Raw genomic sequence first — 25,390 nt, 5'->3', positions numbered from 1 at the left:
GCTGGCAGCCCCCCCCAGGGCTGCCCCCGTGCCCCCCGGGGGGTTACACCCCGTGTCCCTGTGACGGTGGTGGGGTCCACTGAGCTCCATCGCCCAGCAGTGCCGTGTCCATCCCGTCCCTGTGCAGGCGAAGCCTTGGAGGTGCTGCTCACCACTGCGGCAGCTCAGTGCAAGCTCCCACCGGGATGGGACGCAGCAGCAGCTGGAGCTGCCCAAACCCCAGTTGCTGCCCCCGGGACCCCCCGGGGCCCCGCGCACGTACCAGGCTGTAGCACGGTGGTGAGAGACAGTCTGCGAGTCCCTCCGTGCATCGAATGGGCGGAAGCCATCAGTGTGGCTCTGTCTTGTTAGCTTTGCTGTCCCAGCAATAAAAAATAGCTAACCTGCAATCCACCTCACTGGGGAATCGCCTCCAGCCTGGAGACATCCATGTACCTGCCCCGGTGCGGTCAGGCCCATGGAATACCAGGCTCACCCAGCTCTCCCCATGCCCACTGCCTCCCCTCCAACCCAGCCCAGGCAACGCTCCTCGGATTCGAGGCATTGCAGGATGCACGGGCGGATTGTGCCAGGCAGTGCCGAGCCTCCATCCCAAGAGCCGCAAGGACGGGATGTGCCCTCCTGGGCACGCAGCATCCCTGTCTGGAAGGCATGGCCCTGCCAGCTCCTGTTAGCTCCCGAGAGTCTCCAGCCTCCTCATAAATCCCTTTATAGGTAATGGACTTCAAACATTTGAGCCATCTCTTTCTGTGCCTGATGATGCTCTCAGCCGGATTGTCATCGCTGAAGGAGCACGTGTGCCCGCCTGTGTCCGGAGCATCTCTGGCCGCTGATGGATGCACTTCGGAGCAAAGATGATTGCGTGTTTGTTTGCTCTATTTCCAAACAACCACTTTGCTTCCCGTGCCGAGGCAGCACTGCGGCACGCATGCCTGAGTGCTGGGCTGGTGAGACCGGCAGTGCCGAGGAGGGGATGCACACCCCGCTGCAGCCCCCCCAGCACCGCTCCGCTCCCACCTCGCCCGTGTTTCCCACAGCCCCTTCCCGGGGCCGCCTCCGCTGCTTCCCCTCCGGTCCCGGCTCCGGCGGCTGCTGCTAAAATTAGTGAGGAGCTTCTGTCCATTCTAATACTAATAGACCCATTTTTAATAATGATGTTTTTGCAGCAATTTCAAGCCATCATGGTGTCACAGGGGTATTGATGAAAAAAGCGTCTAATCCCTTTTAATAGATTCCATTTGACAGCGAACGTGTCTCAATGTTCGTTCCCAAAGGCCCCGGTGGTTTCAGTGTCACTTATGGCTGACCTTGGAGGGTAACAAGACCTCCAGAAGAATGGCCCAGTGTCCATCTGGGACTGGGCTCCCGGCCCCCCTGCTCCCCTTCCCCACTTCTCAGATGACGGGGCTTTCTCTGCTGCTGCCGGGGCACTGCCGGTCCAGGGAAGGTCTATTTTGAGAGGTCCCATGAGGCTGGTGTTTGATTTGCTCTTTCTTCTCTCCTGGAGAGATCTGGATGGAAAGCACAGTGGGTGGGAGCGTGGGTGCTCCTTCCTTCACAGCTCAGGAGACATGGATTTTCTCTCCAGCCCTGCTGCTGGGAAGAGGAAAATCCTCCTTCTCCATGCCTAGGAGATGGGGAGAGAAGAGACAAGGGGGAGCAGCTCTTTGCAGAGCGGTGCCTGCTCCGAGGAGCCAGCGGGAGCACCCAGCCTCTGATCCCTGCGGTCCCGCTCCTGGCTCATCCCCGGACAGGCACGAGGTGGGCAGCCACACCGAGCAAAGCAGCCTGAAGCCTCGCAGCCTCTCCAGAGCCAGCCTGCCTGACCTGTATACATAAATATCCCAGCAAGCACCTGCTGAAAGGTGCCAGACGGCACGTAACAAAGCTGCAGGTCCAGAAATCATTAAACAGGGAAGAATAATTGGCAGGTCTTCTCCAGCATCGCCGGGGCTGGGAGCTAAGGCAGCACCCTCCAGCTGGAAGCGCGTCCTGCCCATCGTCCTGCTGCAGGCAGCGAGGCGCCGGGAGCTGCAGGATCCATCCCTCGGCACCTCACAGGGTGGGACAAATGAGCGGTGAAAGCAGGATGCAAAGTGCGATGGAAGTGCGATGGAAGTGCGCAATGGCCGGACACCCTCCTGCCTGGGCTCTGCAGAGCTGCAACCAGCTGGGAAGGTGCAAGAGCTGCCCCCCACCACCCCAATCTGCCCCACTGCCCCCCCACGGGGCTCCCCCAGCCCAGAGGTGGTCTGGAAATGGGCAAGTCATCCCCGCCTGGCTGCGAGCCCTGACCCCCGTGAGCCCCCAGCCCCTGACCCCTGGTCCCCCTTGCTCTCAGCTCTCCCCCCACGCCTGCCCCCCGCTCTGTCCGGTTTCTTCCCTTCCTGTCCCCTCCTTTCATCCTGCAGGGATGGAGAAGGGAGCTCTGTGTGTGTCCAGGGCGCTGGGGGAGGGAGCCATGCCTTGTGGCGGGGGGCCGGGGGGGCTGGCTCCCCTGGCAGCGGGCTGGGGGGCAGGAGGAAGGGCAGAGCCCTGCTGTAGCTCACAGCTAAATGCTGCCTTTCACTCCAGCATTCCCAAGGAAAGTAATGAGAATAATTAAAGGTAATTTCATTTATTTCGGCTTCAGCGTGTAAAGCAGACGGGGATGGGGGTTTTCCAGCTTCTCACTGAAGGAGGGAAGGGAAGAAAGCAGAGCTCCAAAGCTGAGCTGCCTGCAGGCAGTGGGACCTGCCAGCAGCCCCTTCGCCCTCCCGGGTCCCCTCTCACCATCCCTGGCTGTTTGTGGGGCTCACCTGGGAGATGGAGTCCCACAGCGGCATGAGACCACTCGGAGAGCATTTCTACAGAGGGGAGGTGGTCCCTCGGGGGACCCTTCCCTTTGAGAGGCCTGTGCTGGAAATGCCTGAGCACCCTGTGCTAGAATTACCCTGCTTTGCAGCCAAGGAGAGGGGAAGAGCAGGGAGAGCATCCTGGAGCTGTCGTTTCCCCCCATCCCTCTCAAAGGGAACGCAGAGGGATGCTTGCTGAAACAGTCCCAGCTTGAATCAGTCCTGGCGAGGTGGAGCCGTGTCTGCAGCTCACACGAGAGCAGGGGCCATAGTCCCGGGGAGCGAGACCCTCCCCAAGCAGTGTCAAGAGCTCATCAGGCACTACCAGCTCCCTGCACCACTGCCTGACCCCAGGGAAAGCAGCCCCAGGGAGCCGAGAGCGGGGACTTTAATCGGTGGTTAGTTACACAAATGCCCTGGACTGAAGGGACCTAATTGGATGGCGACGATGCTGAGCTGGGTAATTAGGAGACCATAAACCACACAGGTCACAGCTCCTCCAGCGGTACATTCAATCACCGCTCCACGAGCACGGCGATCCTCCCCGAGCCCTCCTGCTTCTGCATCACATGCAGACACTGCTTGGGGTTAAAGGAACTCCTCCTTCAGCCCGAGACTTCACCTCCATCCTCGGCATCATGACAGTGGCCCTGGGAGGCTGCCTTCTTATGGGAGAGCAAAGAAGACCCTGCTTTCCAAAATCTGGTTGTTTTCTAACTTCTTCAAGCGCAGGGGACCGTATCCCAGAGCATCCCAAAGCACCTCCCTGCAATAGGGGGACTGATGGGGACAGGGTGGCAGTGCTGGGGGAGGTGGCAGAGCAGCCTGAGCAGAGAAAACCACGTCCCAGAGGTGCTTGTTCCGACACGGGGAGCGCTTCGATTCACCTGTGCTCTTGACCCCATTGTGTCTCTTCCGCATGAATAATGCCGGCGCTCGAACTTTCCCAGCACACGTGCTCATTAAATATGAATTTTGTACTCAAATATTCAACAGCAGCGTTTTGAACGGCATGTTTGGGTGCGTTTGAAGTGTTCCCTGTGCCAGCAAGCGACAGGAGCCATGCAACTGCAGGAGAGGAGAAATGCCAGGTGATGCCTGTGGCTGGCCAGCACAAGCAGGACTTGCAGGATGAGCTTCCGAGCATGCGGTCTACAGGTAGATTCACAGACAGGAATGAAGGTCAGGGAGAAATTTGTAAATCGTTCCTCATGGTAAATATGATTCAGAAAAGCAACCTCCTCACTGAAGTGCCATTAAAAAGCAAAAGAAGGGGGAACGGGCAAATATCTCGGAAGGAATGTTTTCACCACATTTCTCCCCATCTTCACATCACCAAAACCACATCGGTGGCTTTCTGCCCTGAAGGCATCTGAATGGCCCATGAGTGCATCTGGTACAAGAAAAGGGTCTTGTGGCTGTTCGGTACCTGTCGTCGCTTGTCCCAGGGGCTGTGAAGATGCCGTGAAAGCTCAGAGCTGCGCATCTGAGGGCACCACCTCACCCACCAGCCCCTGCTGCACCTGGGGTTGCAGCTGCCCGCTCGCCCTTCCCTCTGCTCCCAGTACCCAACGCGGCTGTGTGAATGTGCTGCCCTTTCCCGGTGCCCCCCAGCCCAAGGGGAAGGTCTGTGGGGGATGAAGGCTGGCAGGGAGCCTGCGGGTCCCCTCCGTCCCAATCAGCTGTGATTGAACGCAGCCCCGAGCCCCGGGTTCCTCTGCACGTTTGATGACGAGCATCCGTGGAATCTGCAAGCCATTAGCTCTCTGTTATCTTTCTGGAGATGCTGAGGTGAGCCATATGGAAGCACTTACTCGTCAACAGCCTGGGACAGAGTTTGGTGGGGTGGCCAGGACTCAGCCCTTTGTGAACTGCAGAGAAGCTGGAACGCATCCATTGACCCATTTAATGAGCTCCGGCAAGGGGAATTTCACACTGTGCCTGGAGCGGCAGTAACCTTATATGTAGAGAGAGGGGGAGATAATTTCTAATCTTGTCAATCACGCCGTTGTGAAATCCGCAGCAGGGTTTCTTATAGCGTGAGGGCCAAGGAGAAGGCGGAGGGCCTGATCCAGGTTCTTGCAGAGCAGGACTGCACAAGAAAGGCCTTTCATTATTTTTCTTTGCAGTCTCCTCATTTCCTCACTGAAAAAAACCAACAATATATTTATTAACTAGACAAATATTTGACTGGGACAACATGCTGAAATGACCTGCGAACGCCTCCTCGTTCCCACCAAGAGGGGCTCCTGCTCCCACCCGCAGCCGCTTTCACACACCGCGTTAGGAGGTGGGCTGCTGCCTGCGCTCCCCAAACCCTGCTGGGCCTCCAGCAGCTCTGTCCACCCCTTCCCTTCCTCCAAAGGATATGGGAGAGAGGAAAACGTCTCTCCCAGGTACCCCACTGGCTCAAGTTTTGCTTGCCTGCATGCCGAACTTACTTGGACAGCCTTGCAGACACTACTGCAGGGCTACCTACAGTCTCTGACTTGAAGGCACATCCTTGCGATGGGGAGACAGATGGTCCAAGCAGCGTGGTGCAAGGGAGAAGGATGGGGGACGCGAGGTTGGGTTGCACGGTCTGGTGTGTTCACACATCCAGACTACCAGCAGTTGTTGCACGTGTGTCCCTCCACGCTGCCATGCCGATGGACATGTGGGTTATTGGAAGCCAGAGGAGAGGCTGCGTTCATTTGGAGATGGTCCAGGAAGGGTCCCTCAGTAGGGCTGCTCTCCCCGCCAGCCACCCTCTGGGTCACATTGCTCCACGCTGGGCTCTTTCTGTCCCCTAAAAAAGAAACATCATGCCCAAAATGTCTGTAAAAAACTATTTAAAACCTGGACATAAACATGGGCTTTGTTGGCCTCGTATCTCTGAAGACACGTGTCCCCACCTGGTTTGGGAAGCTCTTTCTGCTGCGCTGTGTCCCTCCAAGGTCGCCCATATTTGGGGAAGGCAGAGTTACCCCACGTTGGCCCTTTGCACATCGGTGGGACCCTCTGATGCCTCAGTGCTGCCCACACCGTCATCTCCGCTGCAGGGAACCTCTCCAAGATCCAGCTCCAAGCTAAAGAAACAAACAGAGCCTTTTTTCCCCGTTGTTTTTCCTGTTTGCCTAAGAAACATAATCTTCCCCCGAAATGAAAAAAATAATAATAACTTACAGGAAGGCTCCAAGCATGAGCCGGTTTGTGTGCGATTTCAATCAAAACAGGGTTTAAAAAACAAATTCCTTCGATATTCGTCACATGTGTAAAACACATTAAAGGGGGACCGGGCCGGAGGAGCGCAGCCCTCCGGCTCCTGCCCGCACCGGGAGATGTGGAGGAGCATCAGCGAGAGCTTCTCCTGCCTGGTGAGAGCCTTCATCCCCATCAGGGCTGGGAGAGGACAGGGCACTCTCACCAGGCAGGGACCCAGAGCTCACCGGGAGCAAGTACCTGGCCGTCCTAAAAACCTGCCCCGGTTTGACAGCGAAGCCAATAGCAACACTAATCAATAGCATCTGTCTGATCACCCCCTCTCACCCTGCTAGACCCCAAAGCTGAACAAGTAATGCATTTTACTGCTGCAGTGGAACGCGGCTGCCTGGGCAAGGCAGCCCTGCCTGGAGCTGGGAGGGCAGCGGGATGGACCGGGATGCTCCGGACAAAGGGGCAAACTGCGGCTCGGGACACACTCCCTCATGTCCAGCATGTCTGCAGAGAGCAGGAGGGATCTGGGTTTTCCTGGTCTAACTCGATCCTCTGAAATGGGAGGTTTCAGTTCTACATATTTGGGTTCACATATTGGAACAAGGCTGCCCAGAGAGGTGGGGGAGTCCCCATCCCTGGAGGGGTTCAAAAAACGGGCAGAGGTGGCACTTTGGGACAAGGTTTAGTGGGCATGGGGGTGTTGGGTTGATGGTTGGACTGATGATCTTAGAGATCCTTTCCAACCTTAATGATTCCTAGTTTTACTTTCATGAAAAAATAATCCAGCCACCAAGCCAGGAAACATGATATTAATTATTCCTCTCCCCTTAATTGGTTTAGTGGTGGACTTGGTAGTGTGAGGTTAATGGCTGGACTGGATGATCTTAAAGGGCTTTTCCAACCTGAATGATTCTACGATTCTATGATTCTGTGATTCACTTAACAGAATCAATTTTATAATCCCCACCTTTGAATCCCTGACATCCAACACCCTTGTGGTGCTGAGGATTGCCGTATTCCCAGGTTTGATTCCGGTAGCGAGGGCAGACAGGCCAGAAACCGCAGTGATGGGCTCTCCCTGCTCCTGGAGCTCTCAGCAGCAAAGTCTTTGTGGAGTCCAGCTGTGCGCTGGATCTGCACGACACCATGGGCAGCCTGCCCCGTGCTGCTCACACCTCTATCACGGGGTACTTTTGCAGATCTGCTATTTTTTTAGCTCTTATTATGGTGGATCACTATTTATTTGCACATATGCCAACGCAAAGTGAGTGACACAGAAAGGAGCACACCCCCCTGCCCCCCGGGTGACTCTTTCCCTGGCAGGGTCTCTGCTCTCCGCTGGAGTCGCAGCCCTCGTTGCACCGTGCCGTGATCATTATCCTCGGGGTAACACAGCCTGTTTTCTGTGGGTTCCTCATTTTTACGAGGTGTGATGGGGAAGGAATGCTGTGTACAGTTTAATTAGGGACTAAGTGCCTTGGGGGGGAGTGGAAAGCAGCAGATACCCCGGGCACTAGCCCCAAACACTCAATCCCCCATTAAAGCAACCCCTTTGATGTCTGTGGCCCCAGTGTCCCACCGTGCATGGCCGAGGGCGAGGGGAGGAATTGGCAGCCAGCGAGGGTGCGGGAGGCTGCACGGCCAGGCTGCACCTCGCTCCGCACCCCAGCCCCAGCGCAACCCCCATGCGTCCCTGGCACAGCCGGAGCCGGACACCTCTGTGCTGGGGGTGGGGGGCTGGCAAACCCAGGAGTCTGGGCAGGTGATGGGAGAGAAATAGGAAAAATCAGCAGCAAAGGGAGGCAAGGGGGAAGAAATCAGGGCTCTGGGTTTCTGAGGGCTGAGCTGGGCTCCTAGCTCGGAGGGAAAGCCCCTGGGCAAAACCTCTGACAGAGGAGCCCTGGGGGACCTGCCGCCCTGCGGAGCCGTGGCAGGGACGGGACCATGGTTTGGTCCCTTCCCTGGGGGGTGAAGCTCCACTTTTCCCCAGCTCCTTTTTCTGCTTTTCTGTTATTTTGTCTAAACGTGCCTGGGAGTGGGAACCAAGGGTGAGAGTGGCCAAGCCAGGAGATGGCCGGGGACAACACCAGGTCCTGGCCAGAGGCTTTACCTCAATGGCCAGGGCACAGGCGAGGGCTCGGCTGGGCTGCTGGGGACCCCAGGGCTGGGTGCTGCTCTTCCCTGCCTGATGCAGAGCAGCTACACGGAAATGGGATTTGGCCTCAGGGACATTGTAATTCCCAACACCCTCCACAGCCGATCCCTGGTCCAGACAAGGAGGCCACAGGCTAAACCGTTTTCCCTCTCTGTGGTCACTGCAGCGAGATGCAGTGCCCAAAGTCCCGTCCCACCCAGGGGGGTGCCCAGGAGCCCGGCGCGGCTGCAGCGGGTGTCAGGCGGTGCCGGGACCCCAGCCGGGCCGGGAGCTGTGCTCCCACGCAGCCGGGCGGGTGCGTGCTCCTCGCCCCATGACTCACAGCAGAGCCGGGCACAGAGTCCCAGGAGGCTGAATCAGCACCCCGGGGGCAGGAGGGGGCCCTTCCCTCCCCCTGCACCCAGGAAGACATCGTGACCTACCCCTGCTCCGTCTCCTGACTTGTTGCGGGCTGCAGGCACATGTTGTGGGAATTAGCGGTGTTGTGTCAGCGTTTGCCCATCCCACCCATCGCACGACAAGCCGCAGGAGCCAGGGGCTGGGGGCTGGGGTGTCACAGGGGGGTCCCAGCTCAGAGACGCACTGGAGCCAGTACATCGCCCACGCCAAAGAGCCGAGGCCAGCGGCACGCACCGACCTGCCCCATCAGAGCAGATAAGCACAAAGCCCCTTGGCACTGCTCGGCGATCCGGGTCTCGGGGTGCTGAGGACACACCTGGGGATGGGGTGGAGGTGACCCCTCTCTGCCCGGCAAGCTGAGACCCCCCCCCTTCACCCCAATGTGGCTTCCCCCTGCCGCAGCCCTGCCAGATCTGCAGGATGCTCCGCAGGGAGCAGCTTTCCCAGGCTGGGCGCGGGCCAGGGCCGAGGGCTGTGCTCGGGGTGCTCGGAGCAGCCCCGGCAGCATCGTCCTCACCACGATCCCTTTCACTCTCAGGGCTGGTTTGAATTACAGTGGCGAAGCCTCATTTCTCTTCCTCCTGGGCTGGCGGGGTGCCGGGAGCACGCGGGGAAGGGAAGGGGTGTTTCTGCTGGCAGCATTGCCAACCATCAGAGGACTTACAGACACTTCATAAATATCCGGTGTTTAAGAGCTCGCAGGCTGCGGATGGCCACGGCAGGGAAAGTCAACTGCCCCCCACCAGCACTGCGAGGGGAACAGCCTGTCACCCCCAGACAGGGGATCGTCCTCTCGCAGCGTCCAGGGGCGTTCGTCAAATATTGCAGGGAACCCTTGCTAGCCCTCGCTCCGTCCCATGCTGCCCAGGAGGCTGGGCAAGGGCTCGCTGGCAGGGAGCGGGGTGGCCGCAGCCCCCCTTTGCTGCACGAGCCCTGATGCTGAATGCCTCGCCCTTCCCTTGCTGCCCCACAGCACGATTGCTCCCCGCAGAAACAGCACCCACTTTGTGTGCACCCACTGCCACGCAGAGCCCGGTGCCGTGCGAAGCAACGTGGGCAGCCCGCGGGGTGCTGTGGGGTGCCAGGGCCACCCTGGGGACGCTGGCCCAGGAGCTGCAAGCAGGGAGCAATGCAAAGCCCGGGGGGTTCGTTATCGATGGCCCTGGGTGCCTCCTCCCCACTGGGGCATTGCTCCTCATGCAGCCACTGCAGGGCTGGGAGCTCCCGGTTATCGGTGGGGAGCGGCACGTGAAATCTGCAGCAGAAAATGCGACCGAACCCAAGAACCCTGCCTTTGCGCTAGCATCCCTCCTCCTCCTCCGCAGGGAGCAGCCTTCACAGCACCCTGCATTTACAGATGTCTCCACTGCTGCAAAACATGTGTCAGCAAGAATTGGGGGACGCTTTCAAGGCTGGGCGAGACCCCCTTCGCCATCCGTGCTGCTTCTCATCCCCATGGGGCTGGCGTCACGCAGGACAGGACGGTGCCCTGCCCACCACCCTGCCCGCCCTGCCTGCACCGGAGGAGCGCGGACACGCAGCACCGCTCTCCTGCTCGACCTCGGCTACCGCAATGTGACTCCTCCGTTCTGTAAATAATTTCCATTTTCATTTCTTAGCACCAGGGTGACACATGGAAGTGGAGATGTGAACTCAGCACACAGACACATGCCTCATCTGATTAGGACAACTTTTAAGTAGGTCAGAGCCTGGATTTAAGCTGCTTGACAGTTCCCCTATAAAACATACCTAGTTTAATGCCCTGTATATTTTTTGTGATGTGAAATAGGAGCGGTTTATAGGGGCAATGTTGGGTAGCAGATGTTATTCCCATGCTGGGGGAGGGCAGCGGTGGGGAAAGTGACTGCTGTAAATGGACTGGTGATTAAGGTCATTAAAGAATCTTAACCCAGGGGCACCGGGGGGATGGGAAGGGGCCAGCTGGGCTCCACTGGCACTGACAAACCGTGCTGGCCGGCCGCCCCGTCCCATCCCCGCAGGGACGCTGCTGGCCAGCCCCGCTGGTCACAGCTTCCCAAGAGCGCTGGAGGAGTCTCCCCGCACACCTCTCTTTAGGCAGCTTAATGCCGGCAGTGGGCACCGTCTCGCTATATTTATATATTTCCTTAAATCTCCAGCTCCCGGAGTCCTGTGATTATAGGAGAAAAGTCACTTTTGGCATCACCTTTCCCTTTTTCTTTTTTTTCTTTTGAGTAAAAGTCCTTTCCCTTTTTCTTTTTTTTCTTTTGAGTAAAAGTAGCAGGTCACCCATGTTTGTGGCTGTGGGAGAAAAACACGTTTAAAAACAAGATCCCTACAGACCCAGACACCACAAGCAGTGAAAAACCCTAATCTCCTGGTGTTCCAAAGCCCATCTCGCAGCGCCTGCATGCTCGGGGTCGGCAGTGCCGTGCCACCGCACGGCTCTTTCACAGCACCATAGATGCTGCCCACGACGAGGGGCCCCCAGACCCCTCACCCCACCAAGGAGGGGCTGATCGAGCACCCACTGCCATGGCCTGAGCCATTTGGGTGCCTGTGGGTCCCCCGCTCCAGCCCCACTCTTCTGGGTCAGAGAGAGCAGTAAAACCCTGGCCCTCTGGCAATGGAAGTTGACCTTCCTCGTCTTCCATCTGGCCGTCGGGGCATTTTGGGTGGGGACATTGTGGCACAGACCTGTGGACCTGCGGTGACCCTCTGCACCTCCTAGGGTCCCTCTGGCCGCAGAGCACCCATGAGCACCCACGACTTAGGATGCTCGGTGATGCTCTGCTGCCTGGAGAAGCTGCTGCCCTTGCTGGGGCTCCCCTTTAGCAGCCCCCCCTCACCCCAGCTCACCCGGCATCCCCCAGCTCACCCCCCAGCACCCCATGGGCAGCTCACGGGCAGCAGCCGGGGGGCTCACCCGCCGGCCCCCGCTCCTCCCGCGCACCTCCAGCCCCTCAGCGACGCGCTTTCTGATGAGAAAGGAAAGAGGCATGATTTAAACCTGACCTCTCACCCCAAGCTGTGTCTGTAATCAGACGAGCAAACGTTAATAGGCCAAGCCAGGCAGCGGAGCCCAAAGCCCAGATAAAACCCAGCCCCGACGACAATTCAATTTCCTTCCATGAGATCAACTTGCAGCTTTAGCAAAGCCACTTGTGCGGTCGCTGGGCTGAAACAATCCGGGCTGGCAGGCACGGCCGCGGTGCCTTCGGCTGGCACCGCCTGAGCAGCTCCTGCACGGCAGCCCCCCCCGACCAGCACCTTCCCGGGGGGCAGCCCGCCGCCCCGCAGCACCTAGCACAGCCCGAGGACGCTCATCTCATGCATCCCCTTGGCCCAGGATTCGGGAGCACATGGGACTCGCTGCCTTGCCGGGGAGGGCTTTTATTTCCAGGGAGGGCTCCTCCACGCACATCCAACCCCGGGGGGCTTGCGGGCTGCCCCGGGGAGGGCAGGCTTGCCCCCCTCCCCCGAGCACCCATGAGCATCCTGAGCCAGGCTGGCCAAGGCAATGGGAGGGTCGCAGCCTGCTCCCAGGGCTGGGACAGTCCTGCCTCCAGGCTGGCCATGCTGATCCCTCCACAGGCACGCAACCTTCTTCCTCTTCCTCCTCCTCCCCTTCCTCCTCCTCCCCTTCCTCCTCAGACCTGGTGTGTGCGGGGAGATGGGGAAGGCTGGAGACCGAAGCGCAGGTGGGGTGTGTTTTCCATTGCGAGCAGCAAATAATGTCTGCATGAGAGACACCATGCTGGCTTTTGCTTTCTCGTCTTTTTTTTTTTTTTGTTATTGTTCTTGCTAATCTTTGACCTAGATAGCTGCTGCAGCAGGCAGCCTCCTGCCAGGGCAGAGAGTGGGGACAGCGCGGGGGCTAGGGAAGGGCAGGCTCCAAAACCCAGAGCCCTTCATGGGAGCAGTAACAGAAATTTTTGAGAAAAAGCCGATAAAAAAAACCCTATCAACCCAAATTTTCTTGAAGAGCATTCAGATGGATGGAGTCCATGTTGTATTGTTATGTTATATCATCATAATGCCAAGATTTCAGTGCGGTTTGGAGTTTCTTAATGTCTTGGTGTGTATACATTGATGGAAGCACACATACATGTTTACTTTCATTTCACATTTCCATGCAAAGGAGCGATGCAGGCAGGGAGGCAAACCTCTCTCCCAGGAGCCAAAACCCCACGTTAGGTCAAGGGCAGGAGACCAGAGCATCGCCCACCGCTCCTTCCCCGGCTCAGCCGCCTCCATCCACTTCCAGTTCCCCTATTGCCGAGCGGGAATTGCCTTTATTACTGGCATACGAGCCCTGCTAGATGCCTCCGGTTTACAACCCACTGCCACCGATTTCCAACCCACTGTCACCAATTTGTAACCTATTTCTCTCAGTTGAGCGCACACAGGGATCCTTTATTAAAAAAGCAAATCTGCAGAAGGAGGCTTTTACTTTAAACATGCACCTCAATAACCACAGAAAGACCAAATGTAAAAATAATCATCTAAAGTCTCAGTCCCGCCTCGCCTGCATTGGCACTCGCTGGCTTTACTCGGAGATCACAAACTCCCTTGTGTGCTGCATGCACAACTCCAGCAATCCCAGTCTCAGGGAAAAGATTAGCTCTTAATTCCCCGAAGCCAAATCAGGACACGACACAGCCCATATTGTTCCAATTTACACCTCCTTATGAGTTTCCTCAGCTCCCTTTATAGTCTCAGTCTCTCTGCTGTGAATCTTCCCCATTTCCAGTCGCTCCAGTCTGGGGGCCCGGCAGCCCCAGGGTCCCACAGCCCCACACCCCGCGGTGGGAACCCGATGGCTTCTCCTGCATGGGCTGCACGGACAGGACCCCCACCAGCTCCCAGCCATCTCCCGCCCGCAGCCTGTCCCGGGCTGCTCCCGTCCCCTTGCACAAGAACCTGAGCAGGGCTAACCACCACGGCGGGAGAGCGTGGCTGTGCCGCAGCCCCCGCCGGGGACACGGCAGGCACCCGTGCAGGACCCCGTGCCCCTTGGGCATCCCTCCACGGTTCGGCACCCGGAGCCATGCAGCTGAGCACGCTGCTCAGAAGCGCCTCAGCGAAAAGCTGGGGTTTCAGCCTCGCGCAGGGTGCTCCATGCTGGGTATCATAGCCTCATGCATGGAGGGGTTTTCTCTCATAAGGCTGTGGTTATTTTGATTTGGAGGATTTTTTTTTTGTTTTTTTAATGGAACATGAGGATCTGATGAACAAGACAGCAGCCTCAAATAACCTCTAGCTTGGCGTGAAGGCAAGTCACGGCTGTTTGGGATAAACACAAGCCATTAGGAAGTTGCCCTTTCCCGAGCCCAAAGCAGGGACAGTTGGGAGGGGGTGCAGGGATGGCTTGGAGAGGATGCAGGGATGGCTGGGAGGGATGCAGGGATGGCTGGGAGGGGATGCAGGGATGGCTGGGAGGGGATGCAGGAGTGGTTGGAAGGGGATGCAGGGATGGCTGGGAGGGGATGCAGGGATGGCTGGGAGGGGATGCAGGAGTGGTTGGAAGGGGATGCAGGGATGGCTGGGAGGGGATGCAGGGGTGGTTGGAAGGGGATGCAGGGATGGCTGGGAGAGGAGCCATCCTGCTGTGGGCTGGGAAGCCCTGAGCACCCATCTCTGCTCTCGCACCACTTTCCCACCTCTGTATCCATCGGCAGGTGAGGTCTCTGCTTCCCTGCACTTCCACAGTCCCGAGACACGGTGGTCGCACTGCTGTGGGTGCTTCCTGCTTGGAGCAAGGTGCAGCCCCAGCACCAGCCCTCCGCGCCGGGGAATCTTGCAGCCAAACCAGCAAAACCCACAGGCAGAGAGCCACACGTGCAGGCGTGCCGAAAACCCCTCTTTGTGAGAGGCAATTTATTCTCAGATTCAATCCGCTGGCTTAAGGGATCTGATCTGGTATTTTCTGCTGTTAAACAATGACTCCCGCAATGGGATGAGAACAGAGAAATGCAGAAAAGGTTCAGCGGCTTTGGTGAACCCAGCAAGGGGTGTCAGGGGCTGTGCTGGGGACAAAGCCTGGTGCACGCAGGGCACCAGCCCCGGGAAGAGCCCTGGGTGCCCTTGCGGGGGAGAAGCCGGTGGGCTCTGGGGCACCAACAGCAGGTCCAAGCCCGGGTTCAGGCTGCCACAGCTGCCAGGTCCCCACAGGACGATTTTCCCCATGTCCTTTCTCTCCCCTCGAGGAAAGGCTGGCTCTCCCTCCATCCCCCAAAAGCCACCAGCTGCTTCCCGCAGCTGCAGCGCCCTGGCCAAGGCTCTCAGCAAAGCCTGGGGCTTGATGTGGCTGTGGTGGGGTTTCACCCTCTGTGGTGCATGAAGGAGTTAACGTGCTGAAAACCCCACATCCTCCTCAGAGGTGTTTCCAGGGACGTGGACCAAATCCTATTACAGCAACACTTACCTGGGGAGCAGTGGGGAGGGCAGCCATGCAGCAAACCTCAGTGGTTTGCTATTTGATTTGTTCCCCAGGAGCAGAGAGCTGATGGTGGAGCAGCCCAAGAGCAGCTGGAGAAAACCCTTGCAGCCTGGGAGCTGCTTTTCTGCTCTGAATACCGTAACGGGGGCCTTGGAGGTAGCACCTCCGAGAGCGCATTGCTGCCCTTGAGCCAGGATGCTGCGGAGAGCAAGGAGCTATTGCTCATCATACTCAAGACCGCCCTTCTGCCTTAATTTTGGAGGGCTCTGGACCATCAAATTCACGGTTCTGGCTGGCACGCTGCGCTGCCAGCATGCCCGAGGCACAGCCAGCCTCATTGGGGAGCCACATCTTACCCCAGCAAAGCAGGAAGGAGAGAAAAAAAAGGAAAAAGAGAAGAAAAATGAGACCGATTGCCCCAAGCAGAGGATGGGGAAGGCAAAAGCAGCCATTTGCCATATCCACAACCCGGAGAGCGTGGCCAACAGCCGGCACATGGGAAAGTGCCTTGGCAAGGATGTGTCTGCTCGGCGGTCGGAGCGCAGGACGTGGAGGGTTTGTTTTGTGCAGGCTAATAGAGACCTAGCGGGATAATTGGCATGAGTGGAGGAATGACACAGCCCTCTTCCGGAGAAAGGAGCCCTCCTAATGGGAGCCAGGTGGCAATGCCCCTCCAGCCCTGACCCCGGGTCTCTCCGGAGCGAAGCTGCGAGCACGACCCTGTCTGCGGGATGAAAGCAGCCGTCCCTCGCCCCCACGTCACCCAGCGAGTGCAAACAGGTGTGGGATCGCTCCCTCCCACCCGAGCGCACACTCCCTCTGGGCCAGGGTCTGGCACAAGGAGCAGCTGTGTCCCCAGGCTGTGGCACGTTTCCTAATGGACTGCAGGACGATCGAAATTGCCAGCGGGTCACAGCCGGAGAGCGGCTGAACGGCTCTGCTGGAATGTCAAGGACGGAGGGGACAGATGGTCTGTGTCCGTCAGGGAACGGAGCGGTCCTTGGCCTTTTCCCCTCGCACTGCCTGCGGGGATTTGCTTTCTGCTTGGGGGCAGCTGCCGGGGAGCGGCAGGCGATGGGATCCAGGGACGAGCCGCCCACCGCGGCCATTGCCACTTCCTCCCTGGAGAACCGTGGCCAGCCGTGCAGCATCCCAAAGTAGCTGCAGCCAGTGGGTCTTTTGTTTGGAAAAGAGGCATCTTGGGATCAGGCTTGCTGTCTGGAGAGCAGGGTCAACTCCACCGGCGAGGCTGCTCGGGCTGCGGAGCTGTGGGAGTTCCCTCCTGGCACTGAAGTCCATGAGATGGCACCAAACCAGACCCTGTTCCACCCCCCGGCTCTGGGAACAGTGGGTGACTGGAAAGCGCTTTTTTTTTCTAACTGCTATTTCTGGAGGTACAGTGATCCATGAATAAAGTTTATGCATAAAAATGGACTCCTCAGTCAGAGTATATTACACCAGCACAGCAACCAGCCCCATAAATCATGCCTCATAAATCTCCGATAATGCATAACCTGCATGCTGGCTGCAGATCAGCTCCAGGTAACTCTGCTCGGAGAGGAACCAAACTTGGCAGCAACGTGGAAATCGGAGACAGGACAGACCTAGCCAGTCCACCCCTCTGCCCCAGCATGCCCTGCCCGGCAGCGTCCCAGCCTCTGCGCTGCTCTCCTCTGAGCTACCCCAAACCGCAGCTTTCGGGGAGGAAGACAGCGGAGGGGGTGAACGGACCACAGACTGCGTGGTCTCAGGCTGCTGAGGTCAGTGAGCACCCAAAAGCACCATCGCCTGCCCTTGATGCCCAGGAAGTAACTGGGAATTTCCAATTGTACCTCTGTCCTCTTTCTCTTGTCCCCACAGATTTTAATTCCAGCCTGGCTGCCCTGAGCAGCAACCCGCTTGGCCCCCATCCTCCTGAAGCCCCGCAAGCTCTCGTCTGGAAGCAGACGTCACCACCCCTCCTTGCTCCATGCAAGACTCGGACCTTTTCCCCACATGCTTCAGAGCAGCGGTTGTTCCTCACTGACCGGTCAACCAAACGGCTGGGTACATGAACACCAGGAGGAGGTTGGTGGAGGGTTGTGTTTTATTATGTCCGGGCACTGCCTGGGAAAGCACTGAAGGGCAGGATGGTCTCCCCCGGGCAGGCTCCTGGCTCCTGGAGGGTGCCAGCAGCCAGCAGTAGCTGGTGGAGCAGTGGGGCTGCCTGCAGATACGGTGCCACAAGAAATGGGGCAGAGGGAAGAGGTGTATTTCTGGGCAGAAAAGGTACGAAAAAGTCCTCTGTCCAGGACCACCATTCCTGCCTGGTGAGCAACAGCGTCAAGGGAGTCTTTGGATGTTTGGTTAAAGCATCCAAAGGCAGCAGTTTTCATCCAAAGCTTCTCCTAAGCCCATTTAAGCTTTCCACCTGAGCTGGAAATCTTGTGAGGTTCCCATTACACCAGATTCCCATGGGAATACTCTCCCCCACAGGCATTTCCAGTTCTGCTCACACCACTGCGCTGCCTACTGCTCGGAAGATAAAGGAGCCAGGTTATCCCTCCATTCGGGAAGGACACAACTCCTCTCCCATCGGCTCTTCATAGGGGTATAAAAGAGCATCTCCCTTTGGATGCACCTTCCCCTGTGCTCCGGTGCCGCGCACAGGCAGGGTTCCTGCCAGGACCTACCCGGAGCTGCTCCGACAGACACGCGTGAGGAGGCATTTGCATGGGGAGGATTTGCATAAACACCAGTTGTTATTTGTGCTCATTTTTCAGTAGCTCAGCGGAGCACTTGCACTTCCCAGTCCAAAGTGCCCTCCCTCGCACAGCAGCACGAGGGGAGGCATCACCATTTTCCAGTCCAGGCTGCTTAACACGTCCTTCCGAAAAATGAATGTACCTCTCGCTATCCAAGATAGATGGGAGCTGGTTACCAATTCCTCTCAGTGGAGTGCGTCGTGCTCGGATCAAACCTAACATCCCACCAGCTGTGAAGAGGAGGAGGAGGATCCCAGACCTTTCCCCAGGGCACATGAGCGAGGCCCCCCGCTCCGCACCCATGCTGGGGAAGAAGCTGGCCCCAGCCCCACCGCCTCCATCGGGTAAGAGGAATCATCCCTAAACAGCCTCGTAACGCCAGGCGAAGGCTGTCACCAGCCCGCACATCCCCGGCCGTACCGCAAAGCCGGCAAGCGGAGCTTGCTGCACCAAAAGCCCAGATGGAATTTCCTTGCCCCGCCACCTTGCACGTATTTGTTGTTTTTTATAATATGAGGTTAGACTGTTTCCATCCTGCCTTCCAAAAAAAAAATCACATTAACGTCGGTCGCATCGCAGCAGGGATAAGTGGAGCGACGCAGCCGGCGTGCGGCTCAACAGGAGCTTCCCGAAGCCGGAGCGCCTGCAAGCAGGCAGCGTGGCTGCACGGGCAGGGCTGCCGGCACCGCTGCCGGCATGGCCCCAGCCACAACACTGCTTCTCCAGGCCCTGGAGCGGGAGGATTGTACCAGCCAGGCATCGTTTTAGACGCAACGCGGTGCAGCCAGCATGGCAAGCGCCCTGCGATGGGAACCTGCCACCCCGGGGTGCACCGGCAGCGCCGGAGGAAGCGTTTGTTGTTCTTCCGTCAGGCAAATAAATGGACACTGGGAGTGCAAAAATCATGGCTCCTTTGCCAGATGTGCCCCATTGCTGTTATCATGGAATATTAATCAGAAAGGCCTGTGTGTAATTTTGGAGTTTTGATTAGAGAAATCTCCCTTACAATAATAATCACGCTGGGGCCTGTATAAATACCAACGGCTCCAGGTTTGTTGGCTGGATAAAGTGGCATGTTGATTGCTCGGCTTGCCTGTTCATCAATCATTCAGCGTTGCCCCCACATTAGCCGTCCTCCTGGAAAGCCCCCTTCTTCCCGGCTCCCCCGGTGCCTGTCCTTTCATTAATAGCCGCCTTCCTCCTCCCCTTCCACCTCCATCCCCGCCGCCATCCCCTGCGCTCGCTCTCGGCCCCCTTCCTCCTCGCCTGCTCCCTGATCCCTGCATTCATCTCAGATTATATAAAGTTTGGCTGCCTTGAGTAAAATAAATTGCAGGCTTTTGAAGGGCTGGGGCTCTGTATATTTTTACGGTTAATGAATCTTCCTGTTTGAGTTTGGAAGATGGGAACTTTGCTTTCCAGCTGCCATGTGCGGCTCTGGCCAATTAAATCAACAGGGGCTGGAAACATCACCCCAGCGTGGGAGAGCGTCGGGTGGGAGAGCGTTGGGTGGGAGAGCATCGGGTGGGAGAGCATCGGGTGGGAGAGCGTTGGGTGGGAGAGCGTCAGGTGGGAGAGCATCGGGTGGGAGAGCGTTGGGTGGGAGAGCGTTGGGTGGGAGAGTGTCATGTGGGAGAGCATCGGGTGGGAGAGCATCGGGTGGGAGAGCATCGGGTGGGAGAGCGTCATGTGGGAGAGCATCGGGTGGGAGAGCATCGGGTGGGAGAGTGTTGGGTGGGAGAGCATCAGGTGGGAGAGCGTTGGGTGGGAGAGTGTTGGGTGGGAGAGCGTTGGGTGGGAGAGTGTTGGGTGAGAGAGCATCGGGTGGGAGAGCATCGGGTGGGAGAGCGTTGGGTGGGAGAGCGTCGGGTGCATCCTCTGTCTCCCTCCCCACCGGCCCCTCGACAGGCACCCCGCCACCAGCACTGCCCCACCCAGAGCCACACCAACACATCACCCAAAGTTGCACCAGGAAAAAATGCGATCGGCCAAGAAAAAGGGTGGGGAAGGGGCAGGAGCAGCATCGTGGGTGCTGCTCACGGCCACAGCGATGCTGCCCAGGTGGGCAGCCACCCGGGGTGCTCCGCATGGGGTGCAGTGGGTCCTACTGTGTGGCTGCTGACTCGACACCGCTTGACCACAAACTACTATTTTTTCACTCATCCAAAACCCTGAAGAGGAAGCATGCAGCCTCCCCCAGCCCTCGGGGCCACGAGGGAGAAGTTTTGCTAGAAGGAAAAGTGAGCTCTGGGCAAATAACTGGCAGCGAGTCGTGTGTGTGCTGGGTTTTTCCTCCTCGTCCTCTCCGAGCCGCCTATGGGCAAACTGTTACAGTCCCTAATTTATTCATCATTGCAACTGATTCATCATCTACTTTTTATGTCTGGTTTCTTGGCCTGTAGATTATCCGCCAGCAGTTTGTTGAGCATATTTGACATGTGAAACTCAAGCTGTGTTTACTTGTAGTTCATGTACCATGGCGTTTGGATTGGCCGCCTGCCATCAGCCACGTGGTGCCTGCGCCGTGCCCGGGTTGGCGGAGCGCAGCTCGGCGTGGATGCTCACACGCACCAGCTCAGCCTTTCCCCGGCTGCAGATATTTCCCGCTGTTGGTAGCACTCGCCTCACTCCTCCCGGCTCTCCTCTGAGTCAGGCAGCGAGCAAGGAAACCATATTTCTGTGAACATTCAAATGCATGAAATCCCATAAAACCTGGGGGCAGTGCTGGAAGAGGAGCCGGGGAGGACTTGCCAACCCCGCACGCTGGAACAGCTTTCTTCCTCCAAATTTTCCGAGCTATACTGAGCACAAGGGAGTCTCCGAACATGAATTTCCACTCTCGCTGCATAGCCGTGACCTCAAGTAAAATAAAGGAAACCTTTCCCAGTCCTGGGTCCCAAGAAGAGCCAGAGGGGTGCCTTGCCCTGGTTGTGAACCCATAAGTGAATCAACGGCGGGGAGGAGTGGGGGGACGCCAGCCCTCGCCGTGCGGCCAAGAGCTCGGCCGGCGCGAGGCTGACCCAGACGGGGAGGAAGGCAGCTCGGTCTCCTGCAAACCATGGTGTCACACCCTCACGACAATAACCCCATTAACGTGCGCGCACATCACAGACATGCACACGCCGGGGGAGAAGCCAAAAAAAAAAAAAAAGAGCCCTTTCTGTCTGATAGGCTTCAAAAATATGTATTTGATTTTCAGATGTTAAGCTACAATTGCATCCAGATGGACTCAGGGTCACACTCCCTGACACTGGCTTCCCATTACACTGATATTGAATGCAGATATGTTTTATACAGATAGCTTACAAATATAGCGCAGTGTTGTTTCGGGTGAGTTTTTTTAAGCCATTTTCCCCACCGATCCCCATGGTGCTGCGATTCCCATGTCTCCGGTTCTCCCTCGCTGCCCGCTTGGGGTTCCTGGCTGGCCCCAAATCCATCCTGCTAGGACAAGGGCGTTTGGGAACAACTCCCTCCGCCTCCCAACGCCACTGCAGCTCTCGTGCTCTGTGTTCAGCCCCGGGTGTATTCCCCTCCATCACCGCCGGAGACGGGATGCAATTTTCGGAGGCGAAGGAAACTTCCCCAGCCGCCGGCGTCATCCACCCATCGTCCTGAACAACAAACAAACACAAACAAAACTGAAGCAGGCTAAAAAGCAGCATTTAATAATATGGCAAGATTTGTGGGGCTTAATGTATAGTATTAAATGTGGCAATAAAAATATACAGCTATTAATTGTGTCATTCCAGCGCTGAGGGCCTCAGGCGATTTCCAGCCTTGCTCTTCTGTTTTATGGTGTCACCATGATCTGTTGATGGAATTACTGCCACGTTATAATAGGAATAGTAATAATAATAATAATAACAATAACAATAATAATATATTTTGTTGCCATACTATTCCTCCTGACTCTCCTGGGATACTTTGCAATTAGATACTTGGAGAAGCTGCAACAAATAACTTCAGCCTGATTTACTCGGGAAGGGATGAGCTGTGTGTTAGGGGAAGCAGCGAGCATGCAGGATTCCGCCTTATCCTACCTATTTCCATGACCTGCCTTCCTCAGGAGCCCCGTGGGACCGTGTAGAAGGGGACGCATGGGGTGTCCCGTGCTGGTCGCCGTCCCCGTGAGAGCTGCGGACGCGGGGAAAGGGGATGTTGTGCATCCTGCAGCGCCCGACACATCTCCCGCAGCTGGGGAGGAGCAGATACAGCAGGGGCGAGAGCAGCTCAGCTGGTTATTTACAGCCCGTAACTTTGCTTAGTGAAGTTTGCTGCTTTTTTTTCTGGTTGTTGAGTTATCCGGGAAAGGATCACTGTTTTCTCAAATGTATTCATTATCCAAAATTATTTGGGGCCTAACATAGGGGGATCTTTCCACTGACTTAGCTGGGTTTTGGATTAGGCCCTTAATGAATAATTTCTGCAAATAATTCTTGGCCTGTGTCTTATTCACAGGCAGTTTACTGCAAGAATTCAAAAGTCAAGCTGCTTTATTGGCCGTATAGGTCATATGGGATTATTTCCGTTCCCTGAGTAGATGACTCTTAGCACTGGGTCTTCAGTGCACACATTTTGTATTAATTCAAAATTTGCTTTCTATGAATATTTTACAAGAGTGCCTTAAAATTCACTGTTTCCATGGACATTCCTCCTCGTAACTCATTCTGTTTGCTTGAATATGAACTGAAGGCAAACAGAGCAGGGGCGTGCAGGGAGCCTGGCTGAGCGCGCTGGAAGAACGGGCATGGAGACCAGGGGGAAATTCCACTGAGGAGCGCTTCAGAAATGTCAGTGCAGATGAAATAAATAATCGTGCCTGCTCCAGGCCCTCGTCTCCACTCCCTCCTGCCTCTGCAACCCACCGGCTGCTGACGTTCGCTGCAGAAGAAAGGAAAGTGATCTGTGTTCACCTGGTAATCTGGGCTGTCCTTCCTCACCAGAACGGAAGGAGTTGTGGTTTGAAACACTAATAAAGCATGGAAAATGAGTTACTGAGGAGCGGTGGTCATATTTACCTTGCAAAGCATCTGCGAGCAATCCCCTCCACCCTCGCTCCTGGGACACACGTGCTGGCAGGGGATGGCCAGGGCGACCTGCCGAGCACCTTCTGCCGGCAGCAGATCCCCAGGCTGGACAGTGATTTCCACCCATCTCCAACTCCAACAGGCTGCCCAGAGAGGTGGGAGATGCCCCATCCCTGGGAACATCCCAGGCCAGGTTGGACGGGGCTCTGAGCACCCTGGGCTGGTTAAAGCTGTCCCTGTCGCTGCAGGGGCTGGGCTGGGTGGGCTCTGAAGGTCCCTTCCCACCCAAACCATTCCATGATTTGTTACTGGGAGGCAGCAGGGAGAGGAACCCCTGCCAAAGGCATGGACGCTCCTGCCTCGGGCTCACCTCTCCTTTGAGTTGTTTCTGCTACCCCAAAAGCAGCATCCCGGGGTCCGAGTTCCCTCCGCCAAGCACTGATGGTGGGAGACCAGTAGGAACGGAGTCTGCTGGTGCAGGCTGGACAGGTAGGACTTGACCAGGGCAGGTTGGCCCTGCTCCAGATCTGGAGGGAAGAAGAGTCCCTGGGGTATCACGCTGCAGGACGGGGAGTTCTGCACCATCCCTTCCCCTCCTCTGAGGGAACCAGAGCTGGAGGGTTGGGTTCAGGTCCCAGTTAGAGCAAGGGAAAACCGGAATACCCTGGTTGACCTCAGCCCCTTCAGTGCCTATTTCCACCAGCGCACACCAAAGGGGAATCTGGCCCACAGCTTGCGGGCTGTCAAATCCATCACCTTCCGAAGGAGCCCAGACAAGAAAGCACATGTTTCCTGGCTGTCATGTAGCAAGAAGCTGAGTAACGGGGCGGTCTCTGCCTGGTGAAATGTGCATTGCATTTGGGCTGAGATTCTAATAGATTCTGATGCGATTTTTTTTCCTGATTTGTACCAGGCCATCTGGATTTGTTTCTGTGAGATGCGGGTTTAATACACTTAAAATTTCCCATTGAGTCTCATGCACCAAAGAGAGGGGGAGGGGGCGAATGAAAAGCAAATTTAATAACAGAAAGACCTGAAATCTATTAAATATACATTAAAATACATTTGGTTTCCCAGTGGGTGCAAAGTGCCATAACGTTTTACTGGGTTTATGACGCTGGCAGAGGCTCTGAATGAAAATGGAGGAGAGAGTCCAGGGTCCCTGCTCAGTAGTTCACAGTGGAGAGAAAGAGTCGTCTGCAGTTTGCTAACACAGCAAAAACGGAAAAGGCTTCTCGGGTAGATCCACAGAGAGCGTGTTTCACATGTGTTTCCGTTAAGGATGTTCACAAAACCTGAACAGCAAGAGACATTCAGGTTCTCAAATTATTTGGGACTCTCGTTTTCCCTCTCGTGCTACAACTTTGGCAGGGCCCCTCCACCCAGCCTCCCCCCAGCTCCTTCCCGCTGCATGGCTCCTCCGTGGCTATTTGGAGAGGCTCCGCAGATCCAGGCTGCTGCTTTGCCCCAGCAAAAGTGCCGCGTCCGGAGGCAGGGTTGGCTCCGTGAGCTCAGGCTTTCTCATCCCCGCTGCGAGCGAGGAGCAGGCTGGTGCCAGCAGCAGCAGCACAGGATACCTGCAGCCTGGCCCCGCTCCGTAACACAGGGCAAAGAGCACGCAGCATCCCTGCAAGACAGCGTCTCGAGTCCCAGGAGCTATGTGCAGCATCAGCTATGTGCAGCATGTTGCATTTTCAGCAGACTTTATCCCCCCCGTACATTGCAGCAAGGACCCACCCTGCGCAGCTGATGCCCATCGGTCCCATCCCTGCAGCTCCCTGCTTCCCGCGGCGGGTATAACGCTGCTGACGCTCCCGCCCCACTCCACCAGCACCCGGCTGTCCTCATCGGCAGGTTGGTGGCCGGAGGCATTGCTGGTTTAGCCGGACTTGCTGGTCTGGCCGCTCCACGTCCCACACCGCGCTGCGGCTCGCTGGCCAGGACCAGCTCGGGGGCTTAATTCCTCCCTTAACTGATTCAGGCCTTGGCACTTTCGTCCGGAGAACAGCAGCCCTCACTAAGCAGGCTCCTACCAAGGGGCTGAGATAAACCCCTGCGTCCTTCCAGACGAGACGAGGGGGGTGTCCCAGGTGAATGACCTTCCCTTTGGCAAAGGCCACCCTGCTATTTGTGTACGGACTCAGCCCCTCTGCACTTCAGGCATTTGCATCAACCAGAAAGGGCTTTTCTTGGCATAAATCCGCTTTCCTCAGTCTGGTCCCAGTCTGCACATGGTGAAGCAAGTCAAGAGAAAGTAACAGGAGGAAATACATGCACCCGTAACCACCAAGGGCTTCAAAAAAAAAGGTTTTGTTTGCACTTATCCAAGGCTCCGGCTGTTCCTGCTTTGATGTAGAGCAGTTCATGTGCCCAGAGACCAGTTCTGCTCTGCAGCAGCACATGCGCATGACCAGCAAGGGGTGCGCGTGTGTGCACACATGCGTGCACATGTGTGTGCACGCATGTGTGCATGAGAGCAGTGCCACAGCAGGGGAACGGCAGAGATGGATGTGTGCTGGGAATCCACACAAGTCGGTGCATGCACGTGGAGCAGGTGCTGGGGGTGGATTTTCTGGGGGCTGCAGGAAGCTGGAGCCCCCCACCCTGGGGTC

This window comes from Pelecanus crispus, chromosome 13 (assembly GCF_030463565.1).
Source record: "Pelecanus crispus isolate bPelCri1 chromosome 13, bPelCri1.pri, whole genome shotgun sequence".
NCBI classification, from domain to species: Eukaryota; Metazoa; Chordata; class Aves; order Pelecaniformes; family Pelecanidae; genus Pelecanus; species Pelecanus crispus.
This window is presented reverse-complemented; position numbering follows the sequence as displayed.